The sequence below is a fragment of the Orbicella faveolata genome, unplaced genomic scaffold, assembly GCF_042242905.1.
Source record: "Orbicella faveolata isolate gen_17 unplaced genomic scaffold, um_ofav_v1 contig_40, whole genome shotgun sequence".
NCBI lineage: Eukaryota > Metazoa > Cnidaria > Anthozoa > Scleractinia > Merulinidae > Orbicella > Orbicella faveolata.
The window spans coordinates 105,566-123,665 of NW_028301570.1; the positions used below are offsets into that span (position 1 = coordinate 105,566).

An 18,100-nucleotide genomic window follows, 5' to 3' on the forward strand; every position below is an offset into this window, starting at 1 on the left:
TGCTGTCAACTTGCTGCAAAAATAATTCCAAAAAAAAAAGACAACATTTTGAAAACAGAGGGATCAATGATGTGGAGGCGTATGGAAATCTTCTCTGAAGAGTCCAGTCCCAAAATGGCTCCAAAAGTCTACAACACGGCGTATTCCCAGGTGGTCACCCAGCCAGGTACTGACGCCGCCCAACAGGACTTGACTTCGGTCATCGGACGAGAACCGGTACGTTCCCTGTGGTGTGGTCGTAGACGAAAGAAACAACTCAAACCTTGCCCAATTGCTTGGACTCTCTTTTAAGTCTCTTAGAAGGAAGGCCTTTAATTGCTGTTGTCATGAATTTCCAATTACGTCTCGGCTACTTAACCCAGAGATTCCAAAGCCAGCTAAGACTTCAAATCACAAAAGGGCGATTCTCCAATGGTCAGTCATCAAAGCCACATTCAAGAGATTGCCTCCAGTGTGCTGCTCAGTGTTGCAGTGCTGTAATCAAACAAGAAAATCTTCTAATATGCTGTCAACTTGCTGGAAAAATAATTCCAAAAAAAAAAGACAACATTTTGAAAACAGAGGGATCAATGATGTGGAGGCGTATGGAAATCTTCTCTGAAGAGTCCAGTCCCAAAATGGCTCCAAAAGTCTACAACACGGCGTATTCCCAGGTGGTCACCCAGCCAGGTACTGACGCCGCCCAACAGGACTTGACTTCGGTCATCGGACGAGAACCGGTACGTTCCCTGTGGTGTGGTCGTAGACGAAAGAAACAACTCAAACCTTGCCCAATTGCTTGGACTCTCTTTTAAGTCTCTTAGAAGGAAGGCCTTTAATTGCTGTTGTCATGAATTTCCAATTACGTCTCGGCTACTTAACCCAGAGATTCCAAAGCCAGCTAAGACTTCAAATCACAAAAGGGCGATTCTCCAATGGTCAGTCATCAAAGCCACATTCAAGAGATTGCCTCCAGTGTGCTGCTCAGTGTTGCAGTGCTGTAATCAAACAAGAAAATCTTCTAATATGCTGTCAACTTGCTGCAAAAATAATTCCAAAAAAAAAAGACAACATTTTGAAAACAGAGGGATCAATGATGTGGAGGCGTATGGAAATCTTCTCTGAAGAGTCCAGTCCCAAAATGGCTCCAAAAGTCTACAACACGGCGTATTCCCAGGTGGTCACCCAGCCAGGTACTGACGCCGCCCAACAGGACTTGACTTCGGTCATCGGACGAGAACCGGTACGTTCCCTGTGGTGTGGTCGTAGACGAAAGAAACAACTCAAACCTTGCCCAATTGCTTGGACTCTCTTTTAAGTCTCTTAGAAGGAAGGCCTTTAATTGCTGTTGTCATGAATTTCCAATTACGTCTCGGCTACTTAACCCAGAGATTCCAAAGCCAGCTAAGACTTCAAATCACAAAAGGGCGATTCTCCAATGGTCAGTCATCAAAGCCACATTCAAGAGATTGCCTCCAGTGTGCTGCTCAGTGTTGCAGTGCTGTAATCAAACAAGAAAATCTTCTAATATGCTGTCAACTTGCTGCAAAAATAATTCCAAAAAAAAAAGACAACATTTTGAAAACAGAGGGATCAATGATGTGGAGGCGTATGGAAATCTTCTCTGAAGAGTCCAGTCCCAAAATGGCTCCAAAAGTCTACAACACGGCGTATTCCCAGGTGGTCACCCAGCCAGGTACTGACGCCGCCCAACAGGACTTGACTTCGGTCATCGGACGAGAACCGGTACGTTCCCTGTGGTGTGGTCGTAGACGAAAGAAACAACTCAAACCTTGCCCAATTGCTTGGACTCTCTTTTAAGTCTCTTAGAAGGAAGGCCTTTAATTGCTGTTGTCATGAATTTCCAATTACGTCTCGGCTACTTAACCCAGAGATTCCAAAGCCAGCTAAGACTTCAAATCACAAAAGGGCGATTCTCCAATGGTCAGTCATCAAAGCCACATTCAAGAGATTGCCTCCAGTGTGCTGCTCAGTGTTGCAGTGCTGTAATCAAACAAGAAAATCTTCTAATATGCTGTCAACTTGCTGCAAAAATAATTCCAAAAAAAAAAGACAACATTTTGAAAACAGAGGGATCAATGATGTGGAGGCGTATGGAAATCTTCTCTGAAGAGTCCAGTCCCAAAATGGCTCCAAAAGTCTACAACACGGCGTATTCCCAGGTGGTCACCCAGCCAGGTACTGACGCCGCCCAACAGGACTTGACTTCGGTCATCGGACGAGAACCGGTACGTTCCCTGTGGTGTGGTCGTAGACGAAAGAAACAACTCAAACCTTGCCCAATTGCTTGGACTCTCTTTTAAGTCTCTTAGAAGGAAGGCCTTTAATTGCTGTTGTCATGAATTTCCAATTACGTCTCGGCTACTTAACCCAGAGATTCCAAAGCCAGCTAAGACTTCAAATCACAAAAGGGCGATTCTCCAATGGTCAGTCATCAAAGCCACATTCAAGAGATTGCCTCCAGTGTGCTGCTCAGTGTTGCAGTGCTGTAATCAAACAAGAAAATCTTCTAATATGCTGTCAACTTGCTGGAAAAATAATTCCAAAAAAACAAGACAACATTTTGAAAACAGAGGGATCAATGATGTGGAGGCGTATGGAAATCTTCTCTGAAGAGTCCAGTCCCAAAATGGCTCCAAAAGTCTACAACACGGCGTATTCCCAGGTGGTCACCCAGCCAGGTACTGACGCCGCCCAACAGGACTTGACTTCGGTCATCGGACGAGAACCGGTACGTTCCCTGTGGTGTGGTCGTAGACGAAAGAAACAACTCAAACCTTGCCCAATTGCTTGGACTCTCTTTTAAGTCTCTTAGAAGGAAGGCCTTTAATTGCTGTTGTCATGAATTTCCAATTACGTTTCGGCTACTTAACCCAGAGATTCCAAAGCCAGCTAAGACTTCAAATCACAAAAGGGCGATTCTCCAATGGTCAGTCATCAAAGCCACATTCAAGAGATTGCCTCCAGTGTGCTGCTCAGTGTTGCAGTGCTGTAATCAAACAAGAAAATCTTCTAATATGCTGTCAACTTGCTGCAAAAATAATTCCAAAAAAAAAAGACAACATTTTGAAAACAGAGGGATCAATGATGTGGAGGCGTATGGAAATCTTCTCTGAAGAGTCCAGTCCCAAAATGGCTCCAAAAGTCTACAACACGGCGTATTCCCAGGTGGTCACCCAGCCAGGTACTGACGCCGCCCAACAGGACTTGACTTCGGTCATCGGACGAGAACCGGTACGTTCCCTGTGGTGTGGTCGTAGACGAAAGAAACAACTCAAACCTTGCCCAATTGCTTGGACTCTCTTTTAAGTCTCTTAGAAGGAAGGCCTTTAATTGCTGTTGTCATGAATTTCCAATTACGTCTCGGCTACTTAACCCAGAGATTCCAAAGCCAGCTAAGACTTCAAATCACAAAAGGGCGATTCTCCAATGGTCAGTCATCAAAGCCACATTCAAGAGATTGCCTCCAGTGTGCTGCTCAGTGTTGCAGTGCTGTAATCAAACAAGAAAATCTTCTAATATGCTGTCAACTTGCTGGAAAAATAATTCCAAAAAAAAAAAGACAACATTTTGAAAACAGAGGGATCAATGATGTGGAGGCGTATGGAAATCTTCTCTGAAGAGTCCAGTCCCAAAATGGCTCCAAAAGTCTACAACACGGCGTATTCCCAGGTGGTCACCCAGCCAGGTACTGACGCCGCCCAACAGGACTTGACTTCGGTGATCGGACGAGAACCGGTACGTTCCCTGTGGTGTGGTCGTAGACGAAAGAAACAACTCAAACCTTGCCCAATTGCTTGGACTCTCTTTTAAGTCTCTTAGAAGGAAGGCCTTTAATTGCTGTTGTCATGAATTTCCAATTACGTCTCGGCTACTTAACCCAGAGATTCCAAAGCCAGCTAAGACTTCAAATCACAAAAGGGCGATTCTCCAATGGTCAGTCATCAAAGCCACATTCAAGAGATTGCCTCCAGTGTGCTGCTCAGTGTTGCAGTGCTGTAATCAAACAAGAAAATCTTCTAATATGCTGTCAACTTGCTGGAAAAATAATTCCAAAAAAAAAAGACAACATTTTGAAAACAGAGGGATCAATGATGTGGAGGCGTATGGAAATCTTCTCTGAAGAGTCCAGTCCCAAAATGGCTCCAAAAGTCTACAACACGGCGTATTCCCAGGTGGTCACCCAGCCAGGTACTGACGCCGCCCAACAGGACTTGACTTCGGTCATCGGACGAGAACCGGTACGTTCCCTGTGGTGTGGTCGTAGACGAAAGAAACAACTCAAACCTTGCCCAATTGCTTGGACTCTCTTTTAAGTCTCTTAGAAGGAAGGCCTTTAATTGCTGTTGTCATGAATTTCCAATTACGTCTCGGCTACTTAACCCAGAGATTCCAAAGCCAGCTAAGACTTCAAATCACAAAAGGGCGATTCTCCAATGGTCAGTCATCAAAGCCACATTCAAGAGATTGCCTCCAGTGTGCTGCTCAGTGTTGCAGTGCTGTAATCAAACAAGAAAATCTTCTAATATGCTGTCAACTTGCTGGAAAAATAATTCCAAAAAAAAAAGACAACATTTTGAAAACAGAGGGATCAATGATGTGGAGGCGTATGGAAATCTTCTCTGAAGAGTCCAGTCCCAAAATGGCTCCAAAAGTCTACAACACGGCGTATTCCCAGGTGGTCACCCAGCCAGGTACTGACGCCGCCCAACAGGACTTGACTTCGGTCATCGGACGAGAACCGGTACGTTCCCTGTGGTGTGGTCGTAGACGAAAGAAACAACTCAAACCTTGCCCAATTGCTTGGACTCTCTTTTAAGTCTCTTAGAAGGAAGGCCTTTAATTGCTGTTGTCATGAATTTCCAATTACGTCTCGGCTACTTAACCCAGAGATTCCAAAGCCAGCTAAGACTTCAAATCACAAAAGGGCGATTCTCCAATGGTCAGTCATCAAAGCCACATTCAAGAGATTGCCTCCAGTGTGCTGCTCAGTGTTGCAGTGCTGTAATCAAACAAGAAAATCTTCTAATATGCTGTCAACTTGCTGCAAAAATAATTCCAAAAAAAAAAGACAACATTTTGAAAACAGAGGGATCAATGATGTGGAGGCGTATGGAAATCTTCTCTGAAGAGTCCAGTCCCAAAATGGCTCCAAAAGTCTACAACACGGCGTATTCCCAGGTGGTCACCCAGCCAGGTACTGACGCCGCCCAACAGGACTTGACTTCGGTCATCGGACGAGAACCGGTACGTTCCCTGTGGTGTGGTCGTAGACGAAAGAAACAACTCAAACCTTGCCCAATTGCTTGGACTCTCTTTTAAGTCTCTTAGAAGGAAGGCCTTTAATTGCTGTTGTCATGAATTTCCAATTACGTCTCGGCTACTTAACCCAGAGATTCCAAAGCCAGCTAAGACTTCAAATCACAAAAGGGCGATTCTCCAATGGTCAGTCATCAAAGCCACATTCAAGAGATTGCCTCCAGTGTGCTGCTCAGTGTTGCAGTGCTGTAATCAAACAAGAAAATCTTCTAATATGCTGTCAACTTGCTGCAAAAATAATTCCAAAAAAAAAAGACAACATTTTGAAAACAGAGGGATCAATGATGTGGAGGCGTATGGAAATCTTCTCTGAAGAGTCCAGTCCCAAAATGGCTCCAAAAGTCTACAACACGGCGTATTCCCAGGTGGTCACCCAGCCAGGTACTGACGCCGCCCAACAGGACTTGACTTCGGTCATCGGACGAGAACCGGTACGTTCCCTGTGGTGTGGTCGTAGACGAAAGAAACAACTCAAACCTTGCCCAATTGCTTGGACTCTCTTTTAAGTCTCTTAGAAGGAAGGCCTTTAATTGCTGTTGTCATGAATTTCCAATTACGTCTCGGCTACTTAACCCAGAGATTCCAAAGCCAGCTAAGACTTCAAATCACAAAAGGGCGATTCTCCAATGGTCAGTCATCAAAGCCACATTCAAGAGATTGCCTCCAGTGTGCTGCTCAGTGTTGCAGTGCTGTAATCAAACAAGAAAATCTTCTAATATGCTGTCAACTTGCTGGAAAAATAATTCCAAAAAAAAAAGACAACATTTTGAAAACAGAGGGATCAATGATGTGGAGGCGTATGGAAATCTTCTCTGAAGAGTCCAGTCCCAAAATGGCTCCAAAAGTCTACAACACGGCGTATTCCCAGGTGGTCACCCAGCCAGGTACTGACGCCGCCCAACAGGACTTGACTTCGGTCATCGGACGAGAACCGGTACGTTCCCTGTGGTGTGGTCGTAGACGAAAGAAACAACTCAAACCTTGCCCAATTGCTTGGACTCTCTTTTAAGTCTCTTAGAAGGAAGGCCTTTAATTGCTGTTGTCATGAATTTCCAATTACGTCTCGGCTACTTAACCCAGAGATTCCAAAGCCAGCTAAGACTTCAAATCACAAAAGGGCGATTCTCCAATGGTCAGTCATCAAAGCCACATTCAAGAGATTGCCTCCAGTGTGCTGCTCAGTGTTGCAGTGCTGTAATCAAACAAGAAAATCTTCTAATATGCTGTCAACTTGCTGCAAAAATAATTCCAAAAAAACAAGACAACATTTTGAAAACAGAGGGATCAATGATGTGGAGGCGTATGGAAATCTTCTCTGAAGAGTCCAGTCCCAAAATGGCTCCAAAAGTCTACAACACGGCGTATTCCCAGGTGGTCACCCAGCCAGGTACTGACGCCGCCCAACAGGACTTGACTTCGGTCATCGGACGAGAACCGGTACGTTCCCTGTGGTGTGGTCGTAGACGAAAGAAACAACTCAAACCTTGCCCAATTGCTTGGACTCTCTTTTAAGTCTCTTAGAAGGAAGGCCTTTAATTGCTGTTGTCATGAATTTCCAATTACGTCTCGGCTACTTAACCCAGAGATTCCAAAGCCAGCTAAGACTTCAAATCACAAAAGGGCGATTCTCCAATGGTCAGTCATCAAAGCCACATTCAAGAGATTGCCTCCAGTGTGCTGCTCAGTGTTGCAGTGCTGTAATCAAACAAGAAAATCTTCTAATATGCTGTCAACTTGCTGCAAAAATAATTCCAAAAAAAAAAGACAACATTTTGAAAACAGAGGGATCAATGATGTGGAGGCGTATGGAAATCTTCTCTGAAGAGTCCAGTCCCAAAATGGCTCCAAAAGTCTACAACACGGCGTATTCCCAGGTGGTCACCCAGCCAGGTACTGACGCCGCCCAACAGGACTTGACTTCGGTCATCGGACGAGAACCGGTACGTTCCCTGTGGTGTGGTCGTAGACGAAAGAAACAACTCAAACCTTGCCCAATTGCTTGGACTCTCTTTTAAGTCTCTTAGAAGGAAGGCCTTTAATTGCTGTTGTCATGAATTTCCAATTACGTCTCGGCTACTTAACCCAGAGATTCCAAAGCCAGCTAAGACTTCAAATCACAAAAGGGCGATTCTCCAATGGTCAGTCATCAAAGCCACATTCAAGAGATTGCCTCCAGTGTGCTGCTCAGTGTTGCAGTGCTGTAATCAAACAAGAAAATCTTCTAATATGCTGTCAACTTGCTGGAAAAATAATTCCAAAAAAAAAAGACAACATTTTGAAAACAGAGGGATCAATGATGTGGAGGCGTATGGAAATCTTCTCTGAAGAGTCCAGTCCCAAAATGGCTCCAAAAGTCTACAACACGGCGTATTCCCAGGTGGTCACCCAGCCAGGTACTGACGCCGCCCAACAGGACTTGACTTCGGTGATCGGACGAGAACCGGTACGTTCCCTGTGGTGTGGTCGTAGACGAAAGAAACAACTCAAACCTTGCCCAATTGCTTGGACTCTCTTTTAAGTCTCTTAGAAGGAAGGCCTTTAATTGCTGTTGTCATGAATTTCCAATTACGTCTCGGCTACTTAACCCAGAGATTCCAAAGCCAGCTAAGACTTCAAATCACAAAAGGGCGATTCTCCAATGGTCAGTCATCAAAGCCACATTCAAGAGATTGCCTCCAGTGTGCTGCTCAGTGTTGCAGTGCTGTAATCAAACAAGAAAATCTTCTAATATGCTGTCAACTTGCTGCAAAAATAATTCCAAAAAAAAAGACAACATTTTGAAAACAGAGGGATCAATGATGTGGAGGCGTATGGAAATCTTCTCTGAAGAGTCCAGTCCCAAAATGGCTCCAAAAGTCTACAACACGGCGTATTCCCAGGTGGTCACCCAGCCAGGTACTGACGCCGCCCAACAGGACTTGACTTCGGTCATCGGACGAGAACCGGTACGTTCCCTGTGGTGTGGTCGTAGACGAAAGAAACAACTCAAACCTTGCCCAATTGCTTGGACTCTCTTTTAAGTCTCTTAGAAGGAAGGCCTTTAATTGCTGTTGTCATGAATTTCCAATTACGTCTCGGCTACTTAACCCAGAGATTCCAAAGCCAGCTAAGACTTCAAATCACAAAAGGGCGATTCTCCAATGGTCAGTCATCAAAGCCACATTCAAGAGATTGCCTCCAGTGTGCTGCTCAGTGTTGCAGTGCTGTAATCAAACAAGAAAATCTTCTAATATGCTGTCAACTTGCTGCAAAAATAATTCCAAAAAAAAAAGACAACATTTTGAAAACAGAGGGATCAATGATGTGGAGGCGTATGGAAATCTTCTCTGAAGAGTCCAGTCCCAAAATGGCTCCAAAAGTCTACAACACGGCGTATTCCCAGGTGGTCACCCAGCCAGGTACTGACGCCGCCCAACAGGACTTGACTTCGGTCATCGGACGAGAACCGGTACGTTCCCTGTGGTGTGGTCGTAGACGAAAGAAACAACTCAAACCTTGCCCAATTGCTTGGACTCTCTTTTAAGTCTCTTAGAAGGAAGGCCTTTAATTGCTGTTGTCATGAATTTCCAATTACGTCTCGGCTACTTAACCCAGAGATTCCAAAGCCAGCTAAGACTTCAAATCACAAAAGGGCGATTCTCCAATGGTCAGTCATCAAAGCCACATTCAAGAGATTGCCTCCAGTGTGCTGCTCAGTGTTGCAGTGCTGTAATCAAACAAGAAAATCTTCTAATATGCTGTCAACTTGCTGCAAAAATAATTCCAAAAAAAAAAGACAACATTTTGAAAACAGAGGGATCAATGATGTGGAGGCGTATGGAAATCTTCTCTGAAGAGTCCAGTCCCAAAATGGCTCCAAAAGTCTACAACACGGCGTATTCCCAGGTGGTCACCCAGCCAGGTACTGACGCCGCCCAACAGGACTTGACTTCGGTCATCGGACGAGAACCGGTACGTTCCCTGTGGTGTGGTCGTAGACGAAAGAAACAACTCAAACCTTGCCCAATTGCTTGGACTCTCTTTTAAGTCTCTTAGAAGGAAGGCCTTTAATTGCTGTTGTCATGAATTTCCAATTACGTCTCGGCTACTTAACCCAGAGATTCCAAAGCCAGCTAAGACTTCAAATCACAAAAGGGCGATTCTCCAATGGTCAGTCATCAAAGCCACATTCAAGAGATTGCCTCCAGTGTGCTGCTCAGTGTTGCAGTGCTGTAATCAAACAAGAAAATCTTCTAATATGCTGTCAACTTGCTGCAAAAATAATTCCAAAAAAAAAAGACAACATTTTGAAAACAGAGGGATCAATGATGTGGAGGCGTATGGAAATCTTCTCTGAAGAGTCCAGTCCCAAAATGGCTCCAAAAGTCTACAACACGGCGTATTCCCAGGTGGTCACCCAGCCAGGTACTGACGCCGCCCAACAGGACTTGACTTCGGTCATCGGACGAGAACCGGTACGTTCCCTGTGGTGTGGTCGTAGACGAAAGAAACAACTCAAACCTTGCCCAATTGCTTGGACTCTCTTTTAAGTCTCTTAGAAGGAAGGCCTTTAATTGCTGTTGTCATGAATTTCCAATTACGTCTCGGCTACTTAACCCAGAGATTCCAAAGCCAGCTAAGACTTCAAATCACAAAAGGGCGATTCTCCAATGGTCAGTCATCAAAGCCACATTCAAGAGATTGCCTCCAGTGTGCTGCTCAGTGTTGCAGTGCTGTAATCAAACAAGAAAATCTTCTAATATGCTGTCAACTTGCTGCAAAAATAATTCCAAAAAAAAAAGACAACATTTTGAAAACAGAGGGATCAATGATGTGGAGGCGTATGGAAATCTTCTCTGAAGAGTCCAGTCCCAAAATGGCTCCAAAAGTCTACAACACGGCGTATTCCCAGGTGGTCACCCAGCCAGGTACTGACGCCGCCCAACAGGACTTGACTTCGGTCATCGGACGAGAACCGGTACGTTCCCTGTGGTGTGGTCGTAGACGAAAGAAACAACTCAAACCTTGCCCAATTGCTTGGACTCTCTTTTAAGTCTCTTAGAAGGAAGGCCTTTAATTGCTGTTGTCATGAATTTCCAATTACGTCTCGGCTACTTAACCCAGAGATTCCAAAGCCAGCTAAGACTTCAAATCACAAAAGGGCGATTCTCCAATGGTCAGTCATCAAAGCCACATTCAAGAGATTGCCTCCAGTGTGCTGCTCAGTGTTGCAGTGCTGTAATCAAACAAGAAAATCTTCTAATATGCTGTCAACTTGCTGCAAAAATAATTCCAAAAAAAAAAGACAACATTTTGAAAACAGAGGGATCAATGATGTGGAGGCGTATGGAAATCTTCTCTGAAGAGTCCAGTCCCAAAATGGCTCCAAAAGTCTACAACACGGCGTATTCCCAGGTGGTCACCCAGCCAGGTACTGACGCCGCCCAACAGGACTTGACTTCGGTCATCGGACGAGAACCGGTACGTTCCCTGTGGTGTGGTCGTAGACGAAAGAAACAACTCAAACCTTGCCCAATTGCTTGGACTCTCTTTTAAGTCTCTTAGAAGGAAGGCCTTTAATTGCTGTTGTCATGAATTTCCAATTACGTCTCGGCTACTTAACCCAGAGATTCCAAAGCCAGCTAAGACTTCAAATCACAAAAGGGCGATTCTCCAATGGTCAGTCATCAAAGCCACATTCAAGAGATTGCCTCCAGTGTGCTGCTCAGTGTTGCAGTGCTGTAATCAAACAAGAAAATCTTCTAATATGCTGTCAACTTGCTGGAAAAATAATTCCAAAAAAAAAAGACAACATTTTGAAAACAGAGGGATCAATGATGTGGAGGCGTATGGAAATCTTCTCTGAAGAGTCCAGTCCCAAAATGGCTCCAAAAGTCTACAACACGGCGTATTCCCAGGTGGTCACCCAGCCAGGTACTGACGCCGCCCAACAGGACTTGACTTCGGTCATCGGACGAGAACCGGTACGTTCCCTGTGGTGTGGTCGTAGACGAAAGAAACAACTCAAACCTTGCCCAATTGCTTGGACTCTCTTTTAAGTCTCTTAGAAGGAAGGCCTTTAATTGCTGTTGTCATGAATTTCCAATTACGTCTCGGCTACTTAACCCAGAGATTCCAAAGCCAGCTAAGACTTCAAATCACAAAAGGGCGATTCTCCAATGGTCAGTCATCAAAGCCACATTCAAGAGATTGCCTCCAGTGTGCTGCTCAGTGTTGCAGTGCTGTAATCAAACAAGAAAATCTTCTAATATGCTGTCAACTTGCTGCAAAAATAATTCCAAAAAAAAAGACAACATTTTGAAAACAGAGGGATCAATGATGTGGAGGCGTATGGAAATCTTCTCTGAAGAGTCCAGTCCCAAAATGGCTCCAAAAGTCTACAACACGGCGTATTCCCAGGTGGTCACCCAGCCAGGTACTGACGCCGCCCAACAGGACTTGACTTCGGTCATCGGACGAGAACCGGTACGTTCCCTGTGGTGTGGTCGTAGACGAAAGAAACAACTCAAACCTTGCCCAATTGCTTGGACTCTCTTTTAAGTCTCTTAGAAGGAAGGCCTTTAATTGCTGTTGTCATGAATTTCCAATTACGTCTCGGCTACTTAACCCAGAGATTCCAAAGCCAGCTAAGACTTCAAATCACAAAAGGGCGATTCTCCAATGGTCAGTCATCAAAGCCACATTCAAGAGATTGCCTCCAGTGTGCTGCTCAGTGTTGCAGTGCTGTAATCAAACAAGAAAATCTTCTAATATGCTGTCAACTTGCTGCAAAAATAATTCCAAAAAAAAAAGACAACATTTTGAAAACAGAGGGATCAATGATGTGGAGGCGTATGGAAATCTTCTCTGAAGAGTCCAGTCCCAAAATGGCTCCAAAAGTCTACAACACGGCGTATTCCCAGGTGGTCACCCAGCCAGGTACTGACGCCGCCCAACAGGACTTGACTTCGGTCATCGGACGAGAACCGGTACGTTCCCTGTGGTGTGGTCGTAGACGAAAGAAACAACTCAAACCTTGCCCAATTGCTTGGACTCTCTTTTAAGTCTCTTAGAAGGAAGGCCTTTAATTGCTGTTGTCATGAATTTCCAATTACGTCTCGGCTACTTAACCCAGAGATTCCAAAGCCAGCTAAGACTTCAAATCACAAAAGGGCGATTCTCCAATGGTCAGTCATCAAAGCCACATTCAAGAGATTGCCTCCAGTGTGCTGCTCAGTGTTGCAGTGCTGTAATCAAACAAGAAAATCTTCTAATATGCTGTCAACTTGCTGCAAAAATAATTCCAAAAAAAAAAGACAACATTTTGAAAACAGAGGGATCAATGATGTGGAGGCGTATGGAAATCTTCTCTGAAGAGTCCAGTCCCAAAATGGCTCCAAAAGTCTACAACACGGCGTATTCCCAGGTGGTCACCCAGCCAGGTACTGACGCCGCCCAACAGGACTTGACTTCGGTCATCGGACGAGAACCGGTACGTTCCCTGTGGTGTGGTCGTAGACGAAAGAAACAACTCAAACCTTGCCCAATTGCTTGGACTCTCTTTTAAGTCTCTTAGAAGGAAGGCCTTTAATTGCTGTTGTCATGAATTTCCAATTACGTCTCGGCTACTTAACCCAGAGATTCCAAAGCCAGCTAAGACTTCAAATCACAAAAGGGCGATTCTCCAATGGTCAGTCATCAAAGCCACATTCAAGAGATTGCCTCCAGTGTGCTGCTCAGTGTTGCAGTGCTGTAATCAAACAAGAAAATCTTCTAATATGCTGTCAACTTGCTGGAAAAATAATTCCAAAAAAAAAAGACAACATTTTGAAAACAGAGGGATCAATGATGTGGAGGCGTATGGAAATCTTCTCTGAAGAGTCCAGTCCCAAAATGGCTCCAAAAGTCTACAACACGGCGTATTCCCAGGTGGTCACCCAGCCAGGTACTGACGCCGCCCAACAGGACTTGACTTCGGTCATCGGACGAGAACCGGTACGTTCCCTGTGGTGTGGTCGTAGACGAAAGAAACAACTCAAACCTTGCCCAATTGCTTGGACTCTCTTTTAAGTCTCTTAGAAGGAAGGCCTTTAATTGCTGTTGTCATGAATTTCCAATTACGTCTCGGCTACTTAACCCAGAGATTCCAAAGCCAGCTAAGACTTCAAATCACAAAAGGGCGATTCTCCAATGGTCAGTCATCAAAGCCACATTCAAGAGATTGCCTCCAGTGTGCTGCTCAGTGTTGCAGTGCTGTAATCAAACAAGAAAATCTTCTAATATGCTGTCAACTTGCTGCAAAAATAATTCCAAAAAAAAAGACAACATTTTGAAAACAGAGGGATCAATGATGTGGAGGCGTATGGAAATCTTCTCTGAAGAGTCCAGTCCCAAAATGGCTCCAAAAGTCTACAACACGGCGTATTCCCAGGTGGTCACCCAGCCAGGTACTGACGCCGCCCAACAGGACTTGACTTCGGTCATCGGACGAGAACCGGTACGTTCCCTGTGGTGTGGTCGTAGACGAAAGAAACAACTCAAACCTTGCCCAATTGCTTGGACTCTCTTTTAAGTCTCTTAGAAGGAAGGCCTTTAATTGCTGTTGTCATGAATTTCCAATTACGTCTCGGCTACTTAACCCAGAGATTCCAAAGCCAGCTAAGACTTCAAATCACAAAAGGGCGATTCTCCAATGGTCAGTCATCAAAGCCACATTCAAGAGATTGCCTCCAGTGTGCTGCTCAGTGTTGCAGTGCTGTAATCAAACAAGAAAATCTTCTAATATGCTGTCAACTTGCTGCAAAAATAATTCCAAAAAAACAAGACAACATTTTGAAAACAGAGGGATCAATGATGTGGAGGCGTATGGAAATCTTCTCTGAAGAGTCCAGTCCCAAAATGGCTCCAAAAGTCTACAACACGGCGTATTCCCAGGTGGTCACCCAGCCAGGTACTGACGCCGCCCAACAGGACTTGACTTCGGTCATCGGACGAGAACCGGTACGTTCCCTGTGGTGTGGTCGTAGACGAAAGAAACAACTCAAACCTTGCCCAATTGCTTGGACTCTCTTTTAAGTCTCTTAGAAGGAAGGCCTTTAATTGCTGTTGTCATGAATTTCCAATTACGTCTCGGCTACTTAACCCAGAGATTCCAAAGCCAGCTAAGACTTCAAATCACAAAAGGGCGATTCTCCAATGGTCAGTCATCAAAGCCACATTCAAGAGATTGCCTCCAGTGTGCTGCTCAGTGTTGCAGTGCTGTAATCAAACAAGAAAATCTTCTAATATGCTGTCAACTTGCTGCAAAAATAATTCCAAAAAAAAAAGACAACATTTTGAAAACAGAGGGATCAATGATGTGGAGGCGTATGGAAATCTTCTCTGAAGAGTCCAGTCCCAAAATGGCTCCAAAAGTCTACAACACGGCGTATTCCCAGGTGGTCACCCAGCCAGGTACTGACGCCGCCCAACAGGACTTGACTTCGGTCATCGGACGAGAACCGGTACGTTCCCTGTGGTGTGGTCGTAGACGAAAGAAACAACTCAAACCTTGCCCAATTGCTTGGACTCTCTTTTAAGTCTCTTAGAAGGAAGGCCTTTAATTGCTGTTGTCATGAATTTCCAATTACGTCTCGGCTACTTAACCCAGAGATTCCAAAGCCAGCTAAGACTTCAAATCACAAAAGGGCGATTCTCCAATGGTCAGTCATCAAAGCCACATTCAAGAGATTGCCTCCAGTGTGCTGCTCAGTGTTGCAGTGCTGTAATCAAACAAGAAAATCTTCTAATATGCTGTCAACTTGCTGCAAAAATAATTCCAAAAAAAAAAGACAACATTTTGAAAACAGAGGGATCAATGATGTGGAGGCGTATGGAAATCTTCTCTGAAGAGTCCAGTCCCAAAATGGCTCCAAAAGTCTACAACACGGCGTATTCCCAGGTGGTCACCCAGCCAGGTACTGACGCCGCCCAACAGGACTTGACTTCGGTCATCGGACGAGAACCGGTACGTTCCCTGTGGTGTGGTCGTAGACGAAAGAAACAACTCAAACCTTGCCCAATTGCTTGGACTCTCTTTTAAGTCTCTTAGAAGGAAGGCCTTTAATTGCTGTTGTCATGAATTTCCAATTACGTCTCGGCTACTTAACCCAGAGATTCCAAAGCCAGCTAAGACTTCAAATCACAAAAGGGCGATTCTCCAATGGTCAGTCATCAAAGCCACATTCAAGAGATTGCCTCCAGTGTGCTGCTCAGTGTTGCAGTGCTGTAATCAAACAAGAAAATCTTCTAATATGCTGTCAACTTGCTGGAAAAATAATTCCAAAAAAAAAAGACAACATTTTGAAAACAGAGGGATCAATGATGTGGAGGCGTATGGAAATCTTCTCTGAAGAGTCCAGTCCCAAAATGGCTCCAAAAGTCTACAACACGGCGTATTCCCAGGTGGTCACCCAGCCAGGTACTGACGCCGTCCAACAGGACTTGACTTCGGTCATCGGACGAGAACCGGTACGTTCCCTGTGGTGTGGTCGTAGACGAAAGAAACAACTCAAACCTTGCCCAATTGCTTGGACTCTCTTTTAAGTCTCTTAGAAGGAAGGCCTTTAATTGCTGTTGTCATGAATTTCCAATTACGTCTCGGCTACTTAACCCAGAGATTCCAAAGCCAGCTAAGACTTCAAATCACAAAAGGGCGATTCTCCAATGGTCAGTCATCAAAGCCACATTCAAGAGATTGCCTCCAGTGTGCTGCTCAGTGTTGCAGTGCTGTAATCAAACAAGAAAATCTTCTAATATGCTGTCAACTTGCTGCAAAAATAATTCCAAAAAAAAAAGACAACATTTTGAAAACAGAGGGATCAATGATGTGGAGGCGTATGGAAATCTTCTCTGAAGAGTCCAGTCCCAAAATGGCTCCAAAAGTCTACAACACGGCGTATTCCCAGGTGGTCACCCAGCCAGGTACTGACGCCGCCCAACAGGACTTGACTTCGGTCATCGGACGAGAACCGGTACGTTCCCTGTGGTGTGGTCGTAGACGAAAGAAACAACTCAAACCTTGCCCAATTGCTTGGACTCTCTTTTAAGTCTCTTAGAAGGAAGGCCTTTAATTGCTGTTGTCATGAATTTCCAATTACGTCTCGGCTACTTAACCCAGAGATTCCAAAGCCAGCTAAGACTTCAAATCACAAAAGGGCGATTCTCCAATGGTCAGTCATCAAAGCCACATTCAAGAGATTGCCTCCAGTGTGCTGCTCAGTGTTGCAGTGCTGTAATCAAACAAGAAAATCTTCTAATATGCTGTCAACTTGCTGCAAAAATAATTCCAAAAAAAAAAGACAACATTTTGAAAACAGAGGGATCAATGATGTGGAGGCGTATGGAAATCTTCTCTGAAGAGTCCAGTCCCAAAATGGCTCCAAAAGTCTACAACACGGCGTATTCCCAGGTGGTCACCCAGCCAGGTACTGACGCCGCCCAACAGGACTTGACTTCGGTCATCGGACGAGAACCGGTACGTTCCCTGTGGTGTGGTCGTAGACGAAAGAAACAACTCAAACCTTGCCCAATTGCTTGGACTCTCTTTTAAGTCTCTTAGAAGGAAGGCCTTTAATTGCTGTTGTCATGAATTTCCAATTACGTCTCGGCTACTTAACCCAGAGATTCCAAAGCCAGCTAAGACTTCAAATCACAAAAGGGCGATTCTCCAATGGTCAGTCATCAAAGCCACATTCAAGAGATTGCCTCCAGTGTGCTGCTCAGTGTTGCAGTGCTGTAATCAAACAAGAAAATCTTCTAATATGCTGTCAACTTGCTGCAAAAATAATTCCAAAAAAAAAAGACAACATTTTGAAAACAGAGGGATCAATGATGTGGAGGCGTATGGAAATCTTCTCTGAAGAGTCCAGTCCCAAAATGGCTCCAAAAGTCTACAACACGGCGTATTCCCAGGTGGTCACCCAGCCAGGTACTGACGCCGCCCAACAGGACTTGACTTCGGTCATCGGACGAGAACCGGTACGTTCCCTGTGGTGTGGTCGTAGACGAAAGAAACAACTCAAACCTTGCCCAATTGCTTGGACTCTCTTTTAAGTCTCTTAGAAGGAAGGCCTTTAATTGCTGTTGTCATGAATTTCCAATTACGTCTCGGCTACTTAACCCAGAGATTCCAAAGCCAGCTAAGACTTCAAATCACAAAAGGGCGATTCTCCAATGGTCAGTCATCAAAGCCACATTCAAGAGATTGCCTCCAGTGTGCTGCTCAGTGTTGCAGTGCTGTAATCAAACAAGAAAATCTTCTAATATGCTGTCAACTTGCTGCAAAAATAATTCCAAAAAAACAAGACAACATTTTGAAAACAGAGGGATCAATGATGTGGAGGCGTATGGAAATCTTCTCTGAAGAGTCCAGTCCCAAAATGGCTCCAAAAGTCTACAACACGGCGTATTCCCAGGTGGTCACCCAGCCAGGTACTGACGCCGCCCAACAGGACTTGACTTCGGTCATCGGACGAGAACCGGTACGTTCCCTGTGGTGTGGTCGTAGACGAAAGAAACAACTCAAACCTTGCCCAATTGCTTGGACTCTCTTTTAAGTCTCTTAGAAGGAAGGCCTTTAATTGCTGTTGTCATGAATTTCCAATTACGTCTCGGCTACTTAACCCAGAGATTCCAAAGCCAGCTAAGACTTCAAATCACAAAAGGGCGATTCTCCAATGGTCAGTCATCAAAGCCACATTCAAGAGATTGCCTCCAGTGTGCTGCTCAGTGTTGCAGTGCTGTAATCAAACAAGAAAATCTT

General features: G+C 44.8%; 2 non-coding genes and 34 pseudogenes across 2 annotated transcripts; all 36 read right to left on the bottom strand.

The window, feature by feature from the left end:
* Positions 1-125: 125 nt before the first annotated feature.
* LOC149100139 (5S ribosomal RNA) lies at positions 126-244 on the bottom strand (annotated as a pseudogene).
* Positions 245-628: 384 nt separating this feature from the next.
* Positions 629-747, bottom strand: LOC149100140 (5S ribosomal RNA; annotated as a pseudogene).
* A 384-nt stretch (positions 748-1,131) lies between these two features.
* Positions 1,132-1,250, bottom strand: LOC149100141 (5S ribosomal RNA; annotated as a pseudogene).
* A 384-nt stretch (positions 1,251-1,634) lies between these two features.
* LOC149100142 (5S ribosomal RNA) lies at positions 1,635-1,753 on the bottom strand (annotated as a pseudogene).
* Positions 1,754-2,137: 384 nt separating this feature from the next.
* Positions 2,138-2,256, bottom strand: LOC149100143 (5S ribosomal RNA; annotated as a pseudogene).
* A 384-nt stretch (positions 2,257-2,640) lies between these two features.
* LOC149100144 (5S ribosomal RNA) lies at positions 2,641-2,759 on the bottom strand (annotated as a pseudogene).
* A 384-nt stretch (positions 2,760-3,143) lies between these two features.
* On the bottom strand, positions 3,144-3,262 carry LOC149100145 (5S ribosomal RNA; annotated as a pseudogene).
* Positions 3,263-3,647: 385 nt separating this feature from the next.
* Positions 3,648-3,766, bottom strand: LOC149100146 (5S ribosomal RNA). The gene has a single exon (XR_016203405.1). It is a non-coding gene; the product is annotated as a 5S ribosomal RNA (ribosomal RNA).
* Positions 3,767-4,150: 384 nt separating this feature from the next.
* On the bottom strand, positions 4,151-4,269 carry LOC149100147 (5S ribosomal RNA; annotated as a pseudogene).
* A 384-nt stretch (positions 4,270-4,653) lies between these two features.
* On the bottom strand, positions 4,654-4,772 carry LOC149100148 (5S ribosomal RNA; annotated as a pseudogene).
* A 384-nt stretch (positions 4,773-5,156) lies between these two features.
* LOC149100149 (5S ribosomal RNA) lies at positions 5,157-5,275 on the bottom strand (annotated as a pseudogene).
* Positions 5,276-5,659: 384 nt separating this feature from the next.
* Positions 5,660-5,778, bottom strand: LOC149100150 (5S ribosomal RNA; annotated as a pseudogene).
* A 384-nt stretch (positions 5,779-6,162) lies between these two features.
* On the bottom strand, positions 6,163-6,281 carry LOC149100151 (5S ribosomal RNA; annotated as a pseudogene).
* A 384-nt stretch (positions 6,282-6,665) lies between these two features.
* Positions 6,666-6,784, bottom strand: LOC149100152 (5S ribosomal RNA; annotated as a pseudogene).
* Positions 6,785-7,168: 384 nt separating this feature from the next.
* LOC149100153 (5S ribosomal RNA) lies at positions 7,169-7,287 on the bottom strand (annotated as a pseudogene).
* A 384-nt stretch (positions 7,288-7,671) lies between these two features.
* LOC149100154 (5S ribosomal RNA) lies at positions 7,672-7,790 on the bottom strand. The gene has a single exon (XR_016203406.1). It is a non-coding gene; the product is annotated as a 5S ribosomal RNA (ribosomal RNA).
* A 383-nt stretch (positions 7,791-8,173) lies between these two features.
* On the bottom strand, positions 8,174-8,292 carry LOC149100155 (5S ribosomal RNA; annotated as a pseudogene).
* A 384-nt stretch (positions 8,293-8,676) lies between these two features.
* Positions 8,677-8,795, bottom strand: LOC149100156 (5S ribosomal RNA; annotated as a pseudogene).
* Positions 8,796-9,179: 384 nt separating this feature from the next.
* Positions 9,180-9,298, bottom strand: LOC149100157 (5S ribosomal RNA; annotated as a pseudogene).
* Positions 9,299-9,682: 384 nt separating this feature from the next.
* On the bottom strand, positions 9,683-9,801 carry LOC149100158 (5S ribosomal RNA; annotated as a pseudogene).
* A 384-nt stretch (positions 9,802-10,185) lies between these two features.
* On the bottom strand, positions 10,186-10,304 carry LOC149100159 (5S ribosomal RNA; annotated as a pseudogene).
* Positions 10,305-10,688: 384 nt separating this feature from the next.
* LOC149100160 (5S ribosomal RNA) lies at positions 10,689-10,807 on the bottom strand (annotated as a pseudogene).
* A 384-nt stretch (positions 10,808-11,191) lies between these two features.
* On the bottom strand, positions 11,192-11,310 carry LOC149100161 (5S ribosomal RNA; annotated as a pseudogene).
* A 383-nt stretch (positions 11,311-11,693) lies between these two features.
* On the bottom strand, positions 11,694-11,812 carry LOC149100162 (5S ribosomal RNA; annotated as a pseudogene).
* Positions 11,813-12,196: 384 nt separating this feature from the next.
* On the bottom strand, positions 12,197-12,315 carry LOC149100163 (5S ribosomal RNA; annotated as a pseudogene).
* A 384-nt stretch (positions 12,316-12,699) lies between these two features.
* LOC149100164 (5S ribosomal RNA) lies at positions 12,700-12,818 on the bottom strand (annotated as a pseudogene).
* A 384-nt stretch (positions 12,819-13,202) lies between these two features.
* On the bottom strand, positions 13,203-13,321 carry LOC149100165 (5S ribosomal RNA; annotated as a pseudogene).
* A 383-nt stretch (positions 13,322-13,704) lies between these two features.
* Positions 13,705-13,823, bottom strand: LOC149100166 (5S ribosomal RNA; annotated as a pseudogene).
* Positions 13,824-14,207: 384 nt separating this feature from the next.
* LOC149100167 (5S ribosomal RNA) lies at positions 14,208-14,326 on the bottom strand (annotated as a pseudogene).
* Positions 14,327-14,710: 384 nt separating this feature from the next.
* LOC149100168 (5S ribosomal RNA) lies at positions 14,711-14,829 on the bottom strand (annotated as a pseudogene).
* A 384-nt stretch (positions 14,830-15,213) lies between these two features.
* LOC149100169 (5S ribosomal RNA) lies at positions 15,214-15,332 on the bottom strand (annotated as a pseudogene).
* A 384-nt stretch (positions 15,333-15,716) lies between these two features.
* On the bottom strand, positions 15,717-15,835 carry LOC149100170 (5S ribosomal RNA; annotated as a pseudogene).
* Positions 15,836-16,219: 384 nt separating this feature from the next.
* Positions 16,220-16,338, bottom strand: LOC149100171 (5S ribosomal RNA; annotated as a pseudogene).
* Positions 16,339-16,722: 384 nt separating this feature from the next.
* LOC149100172 (5S ribosomal RNA) lies at positions 16,723-16,841 on the bottom strand (annotated as a pseudogene).
* A 384-nt stretch (positions 16,842-17,225) lies between these two features.
* Positions 17,226-17,344, bottom strand: LOC149100173 (5S ribosomal RNA; annotated as a pseudogene).
* Positions 17,345-17,728: 384 nt separating this feature from the next.
* LOC149100174 (5S ribosomal RNA) lies at positions 17,729-17,847 on the bottom strand (annotated as a pseudogene).
* Positions 17,848-18,100: the final 253 nt, after the last annotated feature.